The 18051-nt window shown below is 32.5% G+C and overlaps 1 long non-coding RNA gene across 1 annotated transcript; it reads right to left on the reverse strand.

The window, feature by feature from the left end:
* Window positions 1–211: 211 nt before the first annotated feature.
* LOC123909988 lies at window positions 212–1744 on the reverse strand. Its single transcript, XR_006810107.1, has 4 exons — window positions 1096–1744; window positions 843–923; window positions 624–700; window positions 212–524 (listed from the first exon to the last, which is right to left on the reverse strand). It is a non-coding gene; the product is annotated as an uncharacterized LOC123909988 (long non-coding RNA).
* Between the last annotated feature and the right edge of the window lie 16307 nt (window positions 1745–18051).

Here is an 18051-nt window from a genome sequence, read left to right on the forward strand (position 1 = left end):
TCATATATCACCTTTAAGCCAAGCAATTTTTACTTCCTAGTTAACTCCAGTCACTTATCCAAACTTAGAGCTTTACGCTTATTAATATCATGATTTTCACGTGCAACAAATGGAAGAATGACAAGCTAAAATAACATAATAGATAGATATAGAGAGAAAAAAATAAACACGTTTACAAGGAAAAACAAAACCTAATATGATATTTCCATTGTATCAATGTTATTTCCATTGTATCTTCCCTTCATCAGTTTGATGTTAGTTATTGCAAGTCGGAAGCAAAATTAAAGACTGCATAATATGATATTCATATGAGTTGTTACGGCTATATTTATAATATTAATAAATTACCTTTCAAAGCATGCCCTCAAGACGTTGAATCTCGTTCTTCGGATAGTCAACACCCTTTTCCATACTAGTTTTAGCAAGTTTCAAGCAGAGGTTACCATAGCTGAAACCTCGACCTCATCTTATTCAGAAGCAAAGTGTGGGGTACCCTTCATAGACTTTGTTCCATTCATGGTAGCCTATATCAAACAAAATTCACAAACTTCAGATGTCATGGCCACAAAGTTACACAAGAAGCTTGTAATAGCATAATGAATTAATAATATCAACTGTCATACCAATTCCACGACTTTCCTGGATGCACCAAAGTCTGCGAGTTTAATACACCCTTTGTTATCAACTAGAATGTTTCACCCTATATCCAATTCCAACATATCTACAAAATATGAGAGAGAGAGAGAGAGAGAGAGAGAGAGAGAGAGAGAGAGAGAGAGAGAGAGAGAGAGAGAGAGGAAACATGGAAGAGTCGTCTAAAATTAAAAGCATGGACCATGTACCTTAATATCCCTGTGAATAATTCCGTTATTATGAAGGTATTCAAGCCCCAGTAAAAGCTGCTTTGTATACACTCTTATAACCTGTCAAAAAAATGGAACATTGCACAAACTAAATTTAAAGCACGTATAAGTGGGTCAATTGGATAATCCTCCCTAAATTTAAAGCATGTATAAGTGGGTCAATTGGATTTACAAATAAACATCTTGTGAAGATCAAAAGAATAGTAAGCTTCAATATATAGCAGGAGGAGACCTCATTATTTCAAGGAATAACGGGCGTCATTGGACAGATTTGAGGTCTTTTTTTTGCTGAGTTTGGCAAGAATAGTCTTATCCATGCCCCCACAAATTATTGTTCTTCATCCACAATATGTCCCCACAAATGACATTTGAATCAAAATTATTCCATAGACTTTACAACTTCAAAATCTACAAATAGATAAAAACTAAGCTGATTCTCTCAGAAAAGCACCAAGAATACACAATCATGTCTCTCATTTCACAGTCCATACAGTTCCACGTTAATTCCTTTATTGTGAAGCAACAACAAAGCACAACCTATCATATTCTCTACGCAGTTGATAAAGTATAAACCACTCACTGACTCAGGAAAGGATCCGAATTTCCCCAATAGTGATGAGATAGATCCAACAGGTACAAACTCAAGCAGAATATTTAAGGAATCTTCCTCTCTAGCAGTTCCTAAGTATCTCTATTATAAAAAATAACCAAAAAGGATAAAATAAAATTACCATATTCCACATCAAGCAATCAAAATGATACACCTAAAAAGATGTTATTTATTTAGTTAATTTACTATTATATTTTATATGTTTTTATTTCGATTCCGAAGTTTTACTATATAAATAGTTACTTATTTCTCATATTTTAAATAAACAGATAAAAAGTGTACGAGTTGAAGAAAGGAGCGAAAATGGACTAAAAAAGAGCAAGAAATGGACAAAATGGGCCACACAAGTGCAGCCAAGCCACACAAGTACAGCCACGCCACACAAGTGCAGCCCAAACCACGTGCAGCCCAGCCCAACAGCCAAACATGCCGCTCGCCAGCCATGCCTTGATGCCCCTCGCCAGCCTGTTCCAAGTGGCGGTCGCCACTTTCTTCATCCTGGCCGTCCAAATAATTTCAATCGTGTGGCTTTCGCCACACATCTTTAAGTCCCACATGGCCATCCATTTGATCACACGGCCAGGCGCGATTTTAACTCAAGTCCCACATCGGTTATTTTTGTTGTTTTGTTCCCCTAGCTACTAGTATAAATATGTGTCCTTTCTTACACTTTAGACACACACCAACTTGTAACAGTTGAGGAAGAGAATTGAGACTAGATTTATTCTTGGTTTCTTCTCTTAGTTTAATATCTTTATTTCCTGCTGTTTCGCTGTCGGTGTCTGTACTCAAGATTTCTTTTATTAATTCAGGTTCTTTATTTTATTTTCTTTTCTTTATTTTTATGTTTATTTTATTTATTTTATTTTTCTGTTTTTATTTAATGTCTTTATTTTTATTTATTTATTTTATGTCTTTATTTTTTGTTATGTCTAGCTAAATTTAGCATTGCTAGGATGTGCAATTAGTAGATAATAGGGGTTTAGTAGTTAATTCGTGCTATTAGTTTTTCAACCACCAGTTTTAAATAATACGTTTTCAAATAATTTGTCACGAGAGTGAGGATTGTTTTAAAGGCAATAAACCAACATTGACGAGAGTTGAGGTTTAGGGCCGGATAGTTAAAACTGACCGTTAGTTCTAAAGTCCGCGAGAGTTATTTAGGATTGATGAGTTTTATATTGATTTTCAAAGGTACTTATATAGGTAAGTGAGCGCGTGAGAGCAGAGCATTTATTTTATCTAAGTATAACGCTAGTCAAGATTTGCGAGAGCTGAGATTAGTGTTTTTAAATCAAATATAATTCTTGAAAACTAGCGATTGTTTTATTTTCTTAAGCAGTTTTTAATTAAACATTGATTATAATTCGTCACGAGAGTGAGAATTAATTAAAGTAAAAATCAATAGAGCGAGAGCGTGAGATTTCTACTAGATAGTAAAAACTGAACATTAACTCTAATTCGCAACGAGTGATGGGATTAGAGTTAATTAAATTATATTGTTTTTCAAAGAGTATTTTATTAGCGGATGTGAGAACGTGAGTTAAGCATCACCTTTATATTATATAATGCTGGTCAAGATTTGCGAGAGCTGAGATTGGTATTTTTAAATCAATATAGTTTCGAAAATTTAACAGTTTGTCTAGCACGAATTAAGCATTGAACCCTCTGAAGCAACTAATAGCACGTCCTAGCAATATTTTATTTACATATTAAAAATCTAAAAAAAATATATTTATTTTTCTTATTTTAATTATTCAATCATTCAAAACCCTTTAAATCATTAGCCTTAGATTTACAAAGCAACACTAGATAACGGTAGGTCGATTTTTGGTCCTTTGGGTTCGATAATCTTTTAAACCTACGCGACACAACTGTATACTTGCAGTTAAGTTGATAAATGATGACAGTCAGTCATTTGAGTATTTTTAATTATTATTTTATAGTATTTTAGTGATTTTTAGGAGTAATACATGGTCAAAAAGGAAATTATTTGAAGAAATTACAATAGCAAGAAGTTTGAAGACTAAAGGCAAAATGGAGAAAAAAAAGGTACTTAGAAAAAATTCCAAGTTTGAAGCTCAAACAAGCCTCCATTGTCAACAAGATCATGACATCAGCCACGTTGACAACAAAACATGCTGAGCTTGGCCTTTCCACTTGAATGATGTGTCACACAATCTTTGGAGGAAAATAGGAGTAACACGTTGGAGGAAGCAAAGCATATAAATAGCAACTTTCTTTTAACCTAAGGACATAACGCAGACTTGAGAAAAAAGGGCAGAGAAGCGATTGACGGCAGTGGTACATCACATAGCCTCCTGGTTTTATTTCTTCTCTTTTTTATTACTCTATGTTGCTTATTAATTTAATTATGAGTAGCTAAATCTCTATTTGATTAGAACTAGTAGATGATCTTCCTTGAATTAATTTGAACCATGTAAATTGTTGAGGATTCTTGGGACCTTTTTAATATTATTGTTATTCAGTTATTTCTGTGTGTAATGCTTTTTATGAATTGACGAATTTATGAATTGAATTTAGGAATCGAATGATTACTAACCATAACTTTTGAAACATGAATATGAAATAATTGTTTGGTCAATAGTCGTTTTAGAAATATCGGATTATTGAACTATGATAAATAGAATTAACGTGCATAAATCTTTCTATGAATTTGAATTGACCTAAGATATTAGGGAATTATTTTTATGGAAAAGGGTTCTTAGTCATTAACACCGGTCTGAACTATTTAGTTAATTCATCGTGACAATAAGAGTGAAAAGGTAGCTTAGGACCGCATTTACCAAATCATGAAGAGGAAGTGAATCGAAAATTCTAATCATCCGTTAATCTTTATTAAAAATTATCTCTTTAGTTTACTATTTGAAAACCAAATATATGCCCAGCATACCCCTTTTTATTTACGTCCTAAATACGATACAATTGTGTTGGCGAGATTGGAACAATCCCTGCGGAGACGAACTTTATAAATTTTATTACTTAACGATAAGTTAGTACACTTGCTAATTTTGTCATCAAGTTTTTGGCGCCGTTGTCGGGGATTGTTGATTAATTTTGACAAGGCAATTTATTTTACTTAGGTTTTTTTTTTCTTGTTATTTTCATTTTATTCTTGTATATATAAAATTTTCTCTTTATGTCTTCTTTAGTTTTTTTGTTTTGCTACTGAAAATTTTCTCCAAGTTTTGTAGCAATGAAATGGATTGATAATAGATTGGTTGATAGTGAAGAAATAGGTATCATTTGTTATCAACTATGTTTACTATCTTATGAGCAAGAGAGACTGGATGCAAGGATTTCAAGATTGAAGGCGAGAAGTGACTTTTGCGGGGAGAATAATCACAATGACTATTGTGAGAAAACTTGTTTAAAGGAAAAAGAACATCAAGAGATTAAGGTTGATTTCAACTCTCAACTCGAAAATATTTTGGATGAATTTTTGAGGTCAAATCAAGGTTCATTTGATGGATTTGAAGTTGAATGTGGTAATCTTGTTGAAAAGGCAAATAAGTGTGAGAAGTTGGTTGAGATGGAGATGAAACATGATGCCATTGTGGTAGAAGAAGAAAATTCGAAAAACAAAAACAATGGCATGAAAGAGAATTCAAGAGTGAAGAATGTTGATCTCTATGCGACATATGAGTCTCCACCAGTGGAAAGTAAAAAGAAATGTCACTTGAAAAAGGAGCATTATTCTTCTCTAAAGTGGAAGAGCACATATTACCAAGGCTTGGCTGTTAGAGGATGGGAGCACTTGACTCTTTATGTCAAGTTCATGGAATTCCTACCAAACAAGAGGAAGAAGAAGGATGATGTGTTATTTTTGTCATATATGCCACCCTAACGATTGGTGATGAGTCAAGCTAATGACTGTAAATAAGCGCTTAATGGGAGGCAACCCATCAGATATGTTTTTATTTTTTTTCAGTCTTTAATTTTTCAAAAAAAAAAAAAAAGAGTCAGTCATGGTTGTTGTTTGCTGACAATCCCCTATGTTTCATCCTTATGTTACTTTGTTTATTATCAAGTTTAATGTTTTTATGTCTTTTCAGAATTGTCAGTGTGTTAATACCTGAATTTGCATGATGAAAATCTCTTAGACTTGCACATAAAAGAATAACAGATGTGTGACTGCTCATGAAAGTGCGATGGTTAAAGAGACAAAGAGATGAATTGGAAAGATGGAGTTTTGCACGGTGTACTAGTTCAACTTTCAGATACCTCAGCTGGTGAGCATATTGAGCCAAATAAATTCCACGGTATACTATTTCTTTCACATCTTATGAGTGTATCCATGCTTTGTATATTTTCTAGAACTTGCAACTATTCTCTACTGTTGATTGGTTTTACATTTTCACACATAGAGGCACAATTGTTTGGTACTTTGAGCCTTTTTCAAGCTACCCTGTTTATTATTTATCCGTTGCTAAACCATTTTGAGCCTAAAAAAAATCCCTTTTCTTTCGGTGACATACCAAATTATAAGCCTTTTAGACTTGAAATTTTTTTATCTGTTTGCCCTCCTTGGAGTTAGGTAGAAGCTTTAAATTTTCTTGTCATGGCATCATTTTAAGTTTGGGGTTGCTTCTGAAATTAGCAACATCTTAAGTTTGGGGTAGAGGTACTAGAGAACTTGAAAAAAAAAAAGAAAAAAAAAAGAGAATAATAAAGACTCACAAAAATAATGAAGTTTCTTAGAAAAAAAAAAACAAAGAGCCATTAAACATGAAAAATATTGGCATCTTCAAAAAGAAAGAAAAAAAAATTGAAGGATAAGTTCTCTAAGTACCTAATTAACAATGAATTGAGTCCCAATAATGGTAATTTGTCAATAAGGAATAGTAGTAGATACCTAACTCCAATTTAGCCTACTTTTCCCAAAATTATCCCACCATTTACCCAAGCCAAGTTATAACCCTCAAGACCTCAAAAATGTGTGTGATGTATTTACTTTGATTGACGTTTAGAATTTTTTCAAGCTTATGGTAAAATAGCATTTGCATGTTGATGGAGTGAATACCCTGTCAAATTGAGTGAATTGGAGAGTGAGAGATAAGGTTGAACCTTGAACATCGTGTGGAACAGTCATTGGACTAAATCTGATTGAAGTCTTAGAAGCCAGAGTGCTAATTGAGCAGAATCACTGAAGTTAAGACCGGTGGTTCTATTGCCGGATGAAGAGAATAAGGTTTATGAGATTTTTATCATTCAAATTAATTTGTTAATTCCCTGACAGTTTTGTTTTGATAGGCATATCACTTGAGGACAAGTAACAGTTCAAACTTGGGGTTGTGATGACAGTCAGTCATTTGAGTATTTTTAATTATTATTTTATAGTATTTTAGTGATTTTTAGGAGTAATACATGGTCAAAAAGGAGATTATTTGAAGAAATTACAATAGCAAGAAGTTTGAAGACTAAAGGCAAAATGGAGAAAAAAAAGGTACTTAGAAAAAATTCCAAGTTTGAAGCTCAAACAAGCCTCCATTGTCTGTATTTCTCGCAACGCGATACATGCTCCATAGTGGCGCGATTTGCCACTTACAAGATCATGACATCAGCCACGTTGACAACAAAACATGCTGAGCTTGGCCTTTCCACTTGAATGATGTGTCACACAATCTTTGGAGGAAAATAGGAGTAACACGTTGGAGGAAGCAAAGCATATAAATAGCAACTTTCTTTTAACCTAAGGACATAACGCAGACTTGAGAAAAAAGGGCAGAGAAGCGATTGACGGCAGTGGTACATCACATAGCCTCCTGGTTTTATTTCTTCTCTATTTTATTACTATTTGTTGCTTATTAATTTAATTATGAGTAGCTAAATCTCTATTTGATTAGAACTAGTAGATGATCTTCCTTGAATTGATTTGAACCATGTAAATTGTTGAGGATTCTTGGGATCTTTTTAATATTATTGTTATTCAGTTATTTCTGTGTGTAATGCTTTTTATGAATTGACGAATTTATGAATTGAATTTAGGAATCGAATGATTACTAACCATAACTTTTGAAACATGAATATGAAATAATTGTTTGGTCAATAGTCGTTTTAGAAATATCGGATTATTGAACTATGATAAATAGAATTAACGTGCATAAATCTTTCTATGAATTTGAATTGACCTAAGACATTAGGGAATTATTTTTATGGAAAAGGGTTCTTAGTCATTAACACCGGTCTGAACTATTTAGTTAATTCATCGTGACAATAAGAGTGAAAAGGTAGCTTAGGACCGCATTTACCAAATCATGAAGAGGAAGTGAATCGAAAATTCTAATCATCCGTTAATCTTTATTAAAAATCATCTCTTTAGTTTATTATTTGAAAACCAAATATATGCCCAGCATACCCCCTTTTTATTTACGTCCTAAATACGATACAATTGTTTTGTCGAGATTGGAACAATCCCTGCGGATACGAACTTTATAAATTTTATTACTTAACGATAAGTTAGTACACTTGTTAATTTTTTCATCAATAAATATCGCGATCAAGTTTTTGGCGCCGTTGCCGGGGACCAATTTAGTTGATATCGTAACTCCAATGTTGCACCGTAGAGACTAAGGCATTTTTATTTTAAATTTTTAAAATGGATTACTCATATTTCCTCTACGACCACCACCCCCAATATTATGAGGAACCACAAAATCACTATAAATCCAATCTCGAAATATTAATGGAGGATTTCACTGAGACTCAAACACTCTCTAGGCTAAAGTTTATGATGGACGGGTTTGTGGAAGCACAAACTCGCATAAATAAAGAAGTAAATGAAGCATTCATACAGATAAACACTAAAGTCGAGTCCCTCGAGGCTGGTAACAATGCAATAGAGACTCAAATCTCCTTGCTTGCACAAACATCTCTAGGAACGTTCACTAAGAGTCATGTAGACGTCATAACAACTAATGAAAGTCAAATTGAAAATCGTAAAGAGAGTGATAATGAAATCAATGAGAAATCTAATGAGAAAAGAGTAGAGATTACGAAGGTTCCACCGACGCCACCTAAAGAGGAGGTTGTCAAAGAGGTAGAGAAGAAACCAACTTACATCCTCCCTCCCCCTTACAATCCACCGACCCCTTTCACCCAAAGGCTTGTGGAAGCCAAGGGAGAATCCCAATCTAAAAGGGATGTAGAAGAGTTGAAAAACATAAACACTAATGCCCCTTTGTATGAAATCCCGTATAAAAAGAGAAATTTAGAGGACAATAGGGAAATTATTAGTGTTAAAAAGGGGAGAGTAGACTTTGAGGTGGCGAATGAAGAAACTAAACTCAGACCCGAAAAACTAATAATAAAAATTGATCCAGAACCACCACCACACGTTCAGACCTCTGAATCTCCCTATAGGAAAAAGAAAATAAAGAGTGAAGGGTATGGGAGATGGGTTGAAAGGTGGCGATGGAAACCAAGATTAATTAGAAGTTTAATTGGAGATTCATTTTTAAAACACACTTAGTGCTTACACTTCTAAACAGTCGAGCCAACGACGTTAAACAAAAGCGCTACGTGGGAGGCAACCCATGACTTTTAATCACTTTCTTTTATTTTTGCTTTCTTTTTCTTTTAGTTATTTCCCTGTTTTTCCGTGTGATTTTATTTCTGCATATTTTAGTATTTTCATTCAGACGTTTTCTTTTCCATTTCAATACGTTCTTAAATATTTTCATTAGTATTTATTTTAGTCATTATTGCGAAATTATTTTCAATGATTTTCGTAACCGTCTATTAGTCGATTAGTATATGCATTTACAAATGTCTATTTAATTGCTCAAACATAAATTAAATGTGCATTCAATCAAAAGAGTAGTCTTTGGTCAAAAAGCATTTTTCAAAGCAAACAAAATTCAATTTCCCACACTCTTAAAATGAAGCATGGCGTGACCATGCTATAGATTCCATAGGGAAAATGTTTTTGGAAGTTCATGGCATGCAAATTTTGATTCCCTTACACAATTTCCTTTTCACTTTACAAAACAATCAATGAAAATTAATTGGCAGGACCTTGTGTTTCATAAGGAGATTCTTTTTCATGGTTATAAATACATGTCTTTCCAACACAAACTAAACTCACCATTTCTACAACATTCTTTCTAAAGCATACATTCTCTATCTATTTCCAAATCACAAAATGGTTTATGAGTTAGTTTTTAGAAAAAGTTCAAATCAATCTCAAATTTATGAGGATTTGAGAAGAAGGGAAATACAAGCTACAAGGTATGCCGACAATTCTATCTTGAGAAAATTAGGATTGTTAGATAGCGTAAATTATTTGCTTGATAATTTAAATCTTCGACATTTCCTATCTCAACAAAATCCCGTTTATACTCAACTAACGCTAGAATTCCTAAGCTCTTTAATTGTTAACACTGTTCCTGAAACTAGGAGTTCGCATGGCGCTGTTTATTTTAGAATGTTTAATACTGAGTATGAATTTTCTTTGAATGATATGGCTGACCTTTTGCATTTCCCCCATGGACAAAATGTAACATGTGAAGTCCATGATAATGAACAGTGGAAAAACAGTTTTAGCCACTTTTGGATGACTATCACCGGTAAACCAATTAATAGTCATGAAGGAAATAAGGCCTCATCCATCCATAATCCGGCCTTACGCTATTTTCGCCACTTATTGGCACATACCATCTTTGGCCGAGCCTATTTAAGCAAAGTTAACTCCAAAGAAATGTTTTACATGTTTGCTGCAATTAGAAAAATGAAAATTAACACCGTCCCGTTTTTATTTTCACATATGCTTTCACAAGTTAATACAAGTCGGGGAGGAGCGATAATTTTTTGAGGCCTAATGACGACCATAGCTAAAGCCATAGGACTAGGACCTCGATTAGAAAATTTAGAACATACTCCACCTCGGTTAATCAATGAGGATATGGTAAGGAGTATGAACCTAGTAAGGTTAAGAGAAGATGGTAGATATGACTTAATGATTCAAAATCGTGTTTTTAATAATATCACCCTTCCTAACCAATGGCTAACGGATGTACGTGACCCAAGAAATCTTTGCTATACTAATAATTCTACGACTAATAGAGCTCCCACGCACATTTCTCCAAATGTTGCTGCTGGTGGGGGCGCAAGCATTGTTCCACCTGCACACACTACACATTTTTTCTAACACTTTTGCAGGTAGTTCCTCCTCATCAAGGCAAAGCACCATCAATGATGTACTCCATGAGATACGCGCCCAAAATGCATTAAATCAAGAGCACGATGGATTATTTTATGCCATGCACCAACAACAAGAGGAGATGATGGAACAAATGACATTCATGCAAGCCCAACAAAACCAAATTCTTCAAAACCAACAGGAGATGCAGGGCTATTATCATAGATGGGAGAGCTTAGAAGAGCACCGTCAGCAACAGCTCGACATCGTCATACAAGAGCTAGGCGGTTTGAGGCTTCAGTTCAACAATTTCCAAAATTATCAACAGCCTCCCCCATGATCTACCACAGGTTTTACGCTCCAATTCTACTCTTGAGTCACAACAGTGAGGACACTGTTGGATTTAAGTTTAGGGGAGTATTCTACTATCTTTATTTATTTTTAGTTTTTAGTTATTTGAATTTTTATTAGTTTATTTTTCCTTCCGCATAATAAAAAAATTGAATTTATAGTATATTCTTTGGTTTTCTAAATTTTTCCTTTTCTTGAGCCAAATTAAAATTTTTCCTTTTCTTGAGCCAAATTAAAATTTTTCCAAAGTCTTAGGATAATAGCTCACTTAGAAAGTATATAGGTTAAGAAAAGAGGAGAGGCTAAGTTAAGGAAATTAGGGAATTTTACAACAAAATCGGTATTTTTCCAACACCCAGAAGTCTCCCTAGTATAGATATCAATTTGAATAACCATTGTGCCAAAATCTCCTGATTTAAATTTGTGGAATCCTTTAGTAGTTTATCTATCCAGTCGGACACCATCTATAAAGTCACACATTAAGTAGGTTTGTCGAAGCGAATCATCTAAGCAAATTCTTAAGGTCATACTGTGGTAATACGGTTAAACCTTAAAGAAAAAAATAATAATATAAGGTCATACTGTGGTAATACGGTTAAACCTTGGAAAAAAATATTTATATGATTGCTCATACAAAAATTTGTATCATCAAGCTAATTGCGAGTTGAAAAAGATGAATAAAGACGCTAACCGGCTTTCTTACCATGTGTGTGACATAGATAAAGGGTCTTAATGTGACTGTCTAGAATGAAAAAGGATGAAACAAAGGAGAAGATTTAGATTTTAGTACAATGGCATGATCCAAATTCGGTATGTATAAGAGGGAGAACTTTGTGTGTCGTTGAAATACCCTTCTTGATTGTGTAAGAACCTAACTAATTAATCTTAGCCGATCTGAATTTCTGACCACGTATGAGTATTTGTGATGTTATTTTTCTCTGAGTCTGTGCGTGTGAGTTGCTTCGCATTTCAAATGTTTTCTATATACAAGCTAAATTGCTTGAGGACAAGCAATGGTTCAAGTTTAGGGGAGTTTGATACACCTAAAAAGATGTTATTTATTTAGTTAATTTACTATTATATTTTATATGTTTTTATTTCGATTCCGAAGTTTTACTATATAAATAGTTACTTATTTCTAATATTTTAAATAAACAGATAAAAAGTGTACAAGTTGAAGAAAGGAGCGAAAATGGACTAAAAAGGAGCAAGAATGGACAAAATGGGCCACACAAGTGCAGCCAAGCCACACAAGTGCAGCCAAAGCCACGTGCAGCCCAGCCCAGCAGCCCAACATGCCGCTCGCCAGCCATGCCTTGATGCCCCTCGCCAATCTGTTCCAAGTGGCGGTCGCCACTTTCTTCATCCTGGCCGTCCAAATAATTTCAATCGTGTGGCTTTCGCCACACATCTTTAAGTCCCACATGGCCATCCATTTGATCACACGGCCAGGCGCGATTTTAACTCAAGTCCCACATCGGTTATTTTTGTTGTTTTGTTCCCCTAGCTACTAGTATAAATATGTGTCCTTTCTTACACTTTAGACACACACCAACTTGTAACAGTTGAGGAAGAGAATTGAGACTAGATTTATTCTTGGTTTCTTCTCTTAGTTTAATATTTTTATTTCCTGCTGTTGCGCTGTCGGTGTCCGTACTCAAGATTTCTTTTATTAATTCAGGTTCTTTATTTTATTTTCTTTTCTTTATTTTTATGTTTATTTTATTTATTTTATTTTTCTGTTTTTATTTAATGTCTTTATTTTTATTTATTTATTTTATGTCTTTATTTTTTGTTATGTCTAGCTAAATTTAGCATTGCTAGGATGTGCAATTAGTAGATAATAGGGGTTTAGTAGTTAATTCGTGCTATTAGTTTTTCAACCACCAGTTTTAAATAATACGTTTTCAAATAATTTGTCACGAGAGTGAGGATTGTTTTAAAGGCAATAAACCAACATTGACGAGAGTTGAGGTTTAGGGCCGGATAGTTAAAACTGACCGTTAGTTCTAAAGTCCGCGAGAGCTATTTAGGATTGATGAGTTTTATATTGATTTTCAAAGGTACTTATATAGGTAAGTGAGCGCGTGAGAGCAGAGCATTTATTTTATCTACGTATAACGCTAGTCAAGATTTGCGAGAGCTGAGATTAGTGTTTTTAAATCAAATATAATTCTTGAAAACTGGCGACTGTTTTATTTTCTTAAGCAGTTTTTAATTAAACATTGATTATAATTCGTCACGAGAGTGAGAATTAATTAAAGTAAAAATCAATAGAGCGAGAGCGTGAGATTTCTACTAGATAGTAAAAACTGAACATTAACTCTAATTCGCAACGAGAGTTGAGATTAGAGTTAATTAAATTATATTGCTTTTCAAAGAGTATTTTATTAGCGGATGTGAGAACGAGAGTTAAGCATCACCTTTATATTATATAATGCTGGTCAAGATTTGCGAGAGCTGAGATTGGTATTTTTAAATCAATATAGTTTCAAAAATTTAACAGTTTGTCTAGCTCGAATTAAGCATTGAACCCTATGAAACAACTAATAGCACGTCCTAGCAATATTTTATTTACATATTAAAAATCTAAAAAAAATATATTTATTTTTCTTATTTTAATTATTCAATCATTCAAAACCCTTTAAATCATTAGCCTTAGATTTACAAAGCAACACTAGATAACGGTAGGTCGATTTTTGGTCCTTTGGGTTCGATAATCTTTTAAAACTACGCGACACAACTGTATACTTGCAGTTAAGTTGATAAATATCGCGATCACAAAACCACTCAGTCAAACTAACATAATAAGAATCCACAAACTCACAACAATATTTGGATGCTTAAGATTCTTGAGAAGCTTAACTTCTTCTTCAAGCTCCCGGATAGTAGCCTGATCCAACAAGTTAGAAACAGAACTTTCAGAGTTCAACATCCACAATCCATTGCTTTATTCATAAGATAAGATTGGGAGTGATGCATGAAACTCAAAACAAAGAATTCAAAATCTTAATAGTCTATTAGTCTAAGCCATAAACAAGGTAACACTTATACCTGTATATTCTCTTCGAAAGCAATACCAGGGCTCTACATCATCTTTTCACCGTTTGATTCGCGAGTATCATACTCCAAATTCCCACCGAAAAACAGGCCTCATCTTTTCTTCTTCTAATCGCCTTCAAAATCAAACATATTTCACACAGCGTAACAAAGCAAAAGAATTAACATGAGAAAAATGGAACAGAACACACAATACCATAACCCTAAGAACCCTTCATTAACCCTAGTTTAAGATTTAATAAATCCAAGAAGGGAATCGAAATTGCAAACCAAAATTGATGCAACAACCAGTGGCGGAGCTAGCTTAAAAAATCGGGGCGGGCCGCTATAAATATAAATCGAATATCCAAAAAAAAATTACTAAAAAAAACAGTATATATATATATATATATATATATATATATATATATATATATATATATATATATATATATATATATATAATCATATTTAAGGGTGTATCTAATTTGAATATCTAAACATAGTCAAAAGATGAACCATTACAATTTTTAATAAATAAATTTTAAAAATATATTATGAAATATATTTTATGTCAATTCATGTGTAAAATTGATTCTTTTTAATTAATTCTTGTATTTATGTTTATAGTATTATATGAATCTCTTTAAAAAAAAGTTTAACAAAAAATTGATCAAACATGAATTTTTATACACTAAAACTCTATTTTAAATAAAAATTTAAGAACTTTATTACAAAATAAATTACACATTTTTTAAAACATATATAAATTATCTAACAATTCCAAATAGAGGGGGTTTATAACCCCCCGCAAACTGTTAAATAATTTTGGGTTGTCCATAAATGGAGATAGAAACTCCCTCAAAACTGGAGGAAAACAAACTACAAGTACTATTTAGCGGGGGTTGAAAACCGCCGCTAGAACACATGTATATGAAAAAAAAAATTAAAAATGTTGGGGCGGGCCATGGCCCTGTCCAGCCCATGAGGGGCTCCGCCCCTGGCAACAACGAAGATCCAAACCGAAATTGCAACCAACGAAGAACCAAACCTTCTACTGGTCAACGAAGAACCAAACCGAAATTGCAGAATGAAAAAGAACGAAATTGCAGAACGAAGAAGAATGAAATTGTAGAACACGATTAGATTCAGTGAGTTAGGGTTTCAACGAAGAAGGAATAACACGATTGGATTCAGTGAGTTAGGGTTTCAACGAAGAATGAATAACACGATTGGATTCAATGAGTTAGGGTTTCATCGAATAAGGAAGACAAGATTTGGAGAGTTAGGGTTTAATGTGTGTTCTGCGCGAATGTATGTGGGAGAGGGAAAGAAAACCTTTCTAAATTTTCAAGGAAATCAGAGGGAAAGAAAACCTTTCTAAATTCAGAGGCCGTTTGTTATAGCTTATTTTAGAAATGAATCATTTTTTTTTTTTATAAAAATAATCACTTTTAATTATTTTTTATTTATTTGTTATAGATTTTTAAAATAATCAGAAGGTAAAAATAATCAGAAAACAGTTAAAAATGATAAGTTACTAAGAGTAGCTTATAAAATAATAATTTTTTTTAGAGGAGAGAGAAAATAAATGTTAAAAGAAGAAAGTTATTTGTAATTAAAAAATCACTTTAATAAGTTGTATCCAAACAAACTAAAGATTATTTTATTTAAAAAAAAGTGATTTTTATTATAATAAACAAACACAAAGTAAATTCAACTTTTCTAAAAATCTCTAAAAACTAATCTCTAAATTATTTTATATCAAAATCATTATTTTTTTAATCAGTAACAAACGGACCCTCAATTAAAAATTAAACTTCAACATAATTACAATAATACCACCGCGTTGATTTTTCACTTCAATTTTAGCAAAATCAGTAGTAAAATTCATTGCCCATAAGTTTTTGTTTTTCACTTCTGGTATGCAAAAAACAGTAGTAGAATACTTTGCCTAATTGTATTTCACTTTAGTTATATATCAAAAACAATAGTGAAATCCTTTAACCAAATATCTTTTTTCTAGTAGTGAACATCATGCACGCAACATCTTCTTAGCTAGAGCCCGCGCTTCTATGCGGGGTCATAGGTGGCTCATGATAGGATAAGGGTGGGGTTTAGTATGCACAAATTGTAGAATTTGTGCATGGGTGCACAAATTTGTTTGTTTCAATGTGAGTCATTGGATATAATATATAATATTGTAGTGGTTGAGATTAATTTTGATCGTTGACTTGTTAACTTTTTATGACTTATTGGTCATACATAAAAAATAAAACCGTGACCCCACCAAATGAATATTTTAAATCATATAAGTTTATGTTATTTATTTGTGTGTTTTGGGCTGGATGTTTGGGCCAAATATTTTTTTGAGCCCAAATAAAATACTGAAGGGAAGATATTATTTTGCTATAACTGTTTTTTTTTTGAGACATTTTGCTATAAATGTTTAATATAATTATAACTTGTTCAGTTTTTTTTTCTTGACCAAAAAAAAACTTGTTCAGTTTTATTTTTTTTGACAAAAAAAAATCAATCCTTCCATGTTTAATATAACTTGTTCAGTTAATTAATCCTTCTCTGCAATAAAAAAAATCCTTATAAGAAAAAATCCTTCTATTAATTAAAAAAAGAAAACGTTACACAATTTTTTTAATTTTCTTACGCAAAAAATACTCATGAGAATTTTGGAGGTTACTTTGAGTTCTAAAGTATCGATTCGCCGATACCCTTTGGAACGTCGTCGATACGTATAAAACGATGTTCGATTTTATTTTTTAAATAAATAATTAAAAACATCTAATACGGTGACGACTCGCTGCAATATAGCGTCGACATGTGTCTGATATGTACATTAGTGACATTTTCAATTACTCATTAATTTTTATTTTAAATATATGTATCTTAAACATATTGTATCTTATATTTTCAATTACTCATTAATTTTTATTTTAATATATGTATCTTAAACATATTTATCCTATATTTTCAAAGTTCAATTGTAAAAAAATTTATTTTCATTTGTTTGTGAGTCCAATATTATGTGATATCAGTTTGATAAAATCTGTAATCTTTGATCAAAATTGGTAATTTTAGTCAAATTTCACGACCTTTTTATAAAAACTAGGTGTTCGATAAGACCGTTATTAAAATAGGTCAGATACATTCTCAATTTGTGTATGACAACTGTATTGAACCTTAGATTCGTTAAGGTTTTTAATATTATGTGTTTTAGTCCAATCTAGAACCGTGGAAAAAAATATTGTTACACCCACCTCAAATTGAAAGAACCTCAATGACTTACTACAAAATTGAATAATTGAGCCAACTAGCTTGCATGACAGTGAAGTTAATTTTGTCTTGAGGAAGAATCGTCAAATCAAAACCACACTATGTCCTTTAAGGAAACAACTCATTTCAAAATTGGGCACATTGTACTTACCCAATAAGAAACTCGTGATACATGCAATTTATATTGATAGTTTTTTTTTCTACTTAATTGCATATTTATTTTCATATGTTTATTTTAGGTTTTAAGTTGATCTATTATATTTATTTTATTTTCAGTTGATCGCTTATATTTTAAAAGTTTCACGTTGGTCGCTCAAGTTTCTAAAATTTGAATTAGTTAATGATATAAAGATGATTAAATAGAGACGAGCTAATTCAAATTTTAGAAACTTAAGAGACCAACTTGAAACATGTTTTAAAGGACTAACTTGAAACTTTTACAACATAAAAGATCAAATGTGCAATTAGTTATATGCAAATTTTCACTTTTCAAATTAATTGGATAACTAATGTATATCTGACCTTAATTATATACTAGATACATTAGTTATCTAATGAATTAAAAAATGGAAATTTGCTTATAATTAAAGTCGGAGCAAGATATTGGAATTGGAGTAAAAATGCGAAACTATGAAGACGTTATTATTAAAGAAACCACTACATGTTCCGTCATTATTCATCATTAACAGTGCAACTTATCTTCCTATATATAGAGGAAATTAGACACGTATAGTTTC

This window comes from Trifolium pratense, linkage group LG2 (genome assembly GCF_020283565.1).
Source record: "Trifolium pratense cultivar HEN17-A07 linkage group LG2, ARS_RC_1.1, whole genome shotgun sequence".
Lineage (NCBI taxonomy): Eukaryota > Viridiplantae > Streptophyta > Magnoliopsida > Fabales > Fabaceae > Trifolium > Trifolium pratense.